The sequence below is a fragment of the Herpailurus yagouaroundi genome, unplaced genomic scaffold (genome assembly GCF_014898765.1).
Source record: "Herpailurus yagouaroundi ecotype Mexico unplaced genomic scaffold, PumYag 87717, whole genome shotgun sequence".
Lineage (NCBI taxonomy): Eukaryota > Metazoa > Chordata > Mammalia > Carnivora > Felidae > Herpailurus > Herpailurus yagouaroundi.
Window position 1 is genome coordinate 1 of NW_024421265.1, and position 3,930 is coordinate 3,930.

A 3,930-nucleotide genomic window follows, 5' to 3' on the forward strand; every position below is an offset into this window, starting at 1 on the left:
TGGGACAGAATAGAACATATCTGCAACATGGGTAATAATCGCAGACCAGGGTACAAACCTTCATAAATACAACAAGTAAGTCTAGAGATGTGATGTACAGCATGGGAACTACAGGTAATACTGTGCCGCGCGTTTGAAAGTTGCTAAGAGCATAGACCACCAAAGTTCTCATCACAAGAGAAGAAACGTTTCTAAGTATGTGTGGTGAAAGATGTAAACTAGACTTATTATGACGATAATTCCACAATATATACAAATTATGAATCGTTATATTGCATATTTGAAACAAATAAAATATTATACGTCAATAATACCTTTAAAAAAAGACAAAAAGAATTGTAGACCAGGAAGGAAGCAGCCAGGGATTCCAAACATGAGAATCAGCAATGACAATCTGCTAAGGGCCTTCTCTTTTTCTGTGAGTAATACACCCTCTGTCACCTGTGTTTAAGATACATACTGAGGACCCTTCGTCCAGCAGCTGAGACCCAAATAGAACCTCCAATCTTGAGTCATAGTGAAGCTTCTGGGACCTTAGGGGTCTGGGAAGACCACTCTGGGGGGATCTCTCAAGTGTGGACTGCTGAAAACCTTCTTCAGAAGATGCTGGCCCAGACTCTCCTCTACCAGCTCCACAAGGTTCCCGCCCTCACCCCTATCATCCAAGCTGGCGAGTAGGGGCCTCCTCCCTGGCTCCTTTCTCTCCACTCCATGCTTGCTTTTGTGCTGTCTCCTGGCACAGTCTGGGAGGAGTGCTGGCTTTGTGTTGGTTGCTTGGCTCATGTCACCTGGGTCCCAATACGTTGGTGGCCTTAGGTGTGGTCAGCCCCACAGTGGGCCCTTCTTGGCCTGTAATCGAAGATGCTTCTGCAATAGCAAGGACAAGGCCTCACCAAAATCACGGTCATAGTCGCAAGGGTCCAAATTGCAATGTTGCCAATTGCAGATGGTGTTGGGTTCTTCTTGGGGACTTGGCCCCCAGAAGACACAACAAACTTGGACAGCACAGTTTCCAGATTGCACAGATCCCCAATATTGGCCCCAGGATGGGTCCTCCCCTCAGGCTTTCTTCTTGGAATTCTGGGCACATCCAGTGCCTTGAGAGCAGAGAGCAACATAGTTGGGTTCCTGTGGAAGCACGTTCCTGGGCGTCGCAAAATTGGTTGGTGGTTTTGAAAGCCTCCTTAATGATTTCATGAATGGTCCATGCACATGCATGGAGGCTGCCTGGGAGGCTGGCTTTGCTGTCTTCCCCTCCTTCTGCAGACACAATTATGGGTGGATTCACATCCAGAACTGCAGGGTTGCCCATGGATGCCTAAGAAACATCCACAGGGACCAAGAGGGAATTGTGCCACCTGGGAAGTTATTTTTCCTGAATCCCCCTAGTGAGGGAATTCCACTTTGTAAAGATAAGAATAGAGGCCTTCAGAGAGTTTCTCACACAATGTCAATTTTGAAGTTAACTCCAGACCCAACTACAGGTGGGGGTGGGGGTGGGGGGCAGTTATGAGATGGTGTGTCTGTGTGTGTGTGTGTGTGTGTGTGTGTGTATGTGACATATACACACACACACACACACACAGAAGGTGGGGGAGATGGAGAGAGATCTATTTAGATCTATGATCTGGACTTTTTCTAAGTCCTCATTGGGTATGAAGATTATGCCCCAGAAGCCTAGGAGTTACACTGAATCAGCTACACATCAAGTGATACGTGGGTTCCCAGGAGGGTGAGATTTTATCCCCTGTATTCATCTTCCACATCTGGAAGAATCTGGAAGTAGATTCTTGATAAAATGAGGCTCAGGAAGGCCAGATTATCAGCCAGGGTCACGGTGTATAGCAGCGTCCTTCAGGCAGTGCTGAAGGAGACTTGGTCATGGGGCTCAGTGACAGAAGATTCTGTTGAGGATGAAGTCTACTCTGGACAGCACGCGTGACGGGTCCACAAGGCCCAGCTCCAAGTAGCAGGGGTGGGGACAAGAGTGTCCTGGGAAGGGACAGGGCATGCATGGCAAGGCGGGAGGGGCACACACACACACACACACACACACACACACGCCGCCGTGGGGCGGGGTCTCACTGCCTCCTCTCCACCTGCAGGCTCCTTGAGTGTCAGCAACCTGTACCCGGGCTGGGAGCATGTGAGCATCAGGAGCCACAGCATGATGTTCGGGCCGGGTCTCACCAGGGGGACCCTAGAGGTGGTGGTGGCCCCGCCCCAACACCCGCACTGCGTGGCTGGTGACCAGTCCACCAAGGCCATCGACATCCAGAACGCCTATCTGAACGGTACAGTAGCCCGCCCACCGCACCGGGGAGCGCGCCCAGAGTCCCTTTGCCCGGACTGTAAATCACCACCCTCCCCCCCCCCCCCGGGGGCCTCTCCCGCAGCATGTGTCACAGCCCCACGAAGGACAGAGGAAGAGCCGCACAAAGTGACCTTGGGATGACCCAGTGAAGAGTGGCTGGTCAATACCCCTAGTGAAACCAGACACCCTGCTGTCCTGGGCACCTAGCAAAGCCCCAGGCACACAGTAGGTGCTTAATAAATGACTGCTGAGTAAATCAATACATTTTCTAGGCAGAGCCAAACATCCACTTGGATGAGAAAACTTATAAAATATAATCCCATTAGCAGTTTGACAAATGCAAATATGAGAAGAGTGATTCTTGAATACATCTCCACTCATGGCTGATGCTATGATACAGGCACAGGCAGTTTTTTTCCACAGGCAAAATTTCAAATGTTCTCAATCATTTCCAAGGGGGTGAAGCTTTAAATGTTACCAGGGAAGGTTTACTATCTCCATCAACCACTGAATCCTTGGTGCTGCACCTTCCGAGCTCCCAGGAACCCCAGTTGGGCCCATGTCACTTGAACACCAGCTTCTGCCCTGTTGAGATGCAGTTTAGGGCAGGGATCAATAAATTTCTTTGAGACTCATCTGTGAAGACTGTATGGGTCCTTGTTTATTCAAGTGGCATAGTGGAGGCATTCAGAAAATGGCAACTGGAAGCATCTCCATGATATTTTGTTATTTCAAAAAATATTTAAAGTGGTTATCATAGGGAGACGAGGTTTGGCTTTTTTCTCTTTTGTTTGCTGTTTAATTTTCTATTTTTCAGTTTTAATCCATATATGAGATGAGTCATGAAAGGACTTTAGATTCTTGAGGGCTTAATCAGGCCAAATTGTTTATGAGGAGTGAGGTTATCTGATTCATTATCCCCCAGACCTTTGCTAAGCACAGGGGTACAAAGCCAGGTAACCATATGGCTGTTTACCCAGGCCCATCGTTGGGCTCAAGTCAACAGTACCTGAAAAATTGACTCTGGGGGGTTATTTTCAAGATTGGAGCTATATTTTGGGTGAGTTAGATTAGACTTCATCTTTGCAACCAAAGGTCATGTGCTTCTGAGAGGCTGGGGCCTCAACCCCCTCAAACCCCTCTGGACTCAGCAGCTTCCAGACAGGGGTCAGGACCAGGATGGGAGCACAGGTACCTGCTGAACATCCTGGAAAGGAGGGCCAGGGAGGAGCCCCTGGTAGGGAATTTTAAGGAATGGTCAGCCCCCTGTCATGGGCACCTCCATGTGGCAGGAGCGGGAAATGGCCCAGGGGACAGCTGCTAATCTCCCAGAACCTCAGCCTCGGATGCTTGCTGGTCATGACTATTGCTCACAGAGCCAAGTCTTTGCATGGAAAGGATGAAGAAGAGTGTGGGCGTAGGGAGGAGGGGCAGGAAAGAAGTTGCACAAGTTTCTACAGCAAAGGTTCCCCTGAGTTGGGGCTGTGATATGCCCTCCCTCTCAGGGCTGACATTTGGTGAGGGGGCCCGGCTGGGTGCCCAAGGCTGTGACTCCAGCCTGTGATGCTCCTGTCAGGGGCACAGTGAAAGGCCTGAGGCCAGCTCTGGGTAGATGA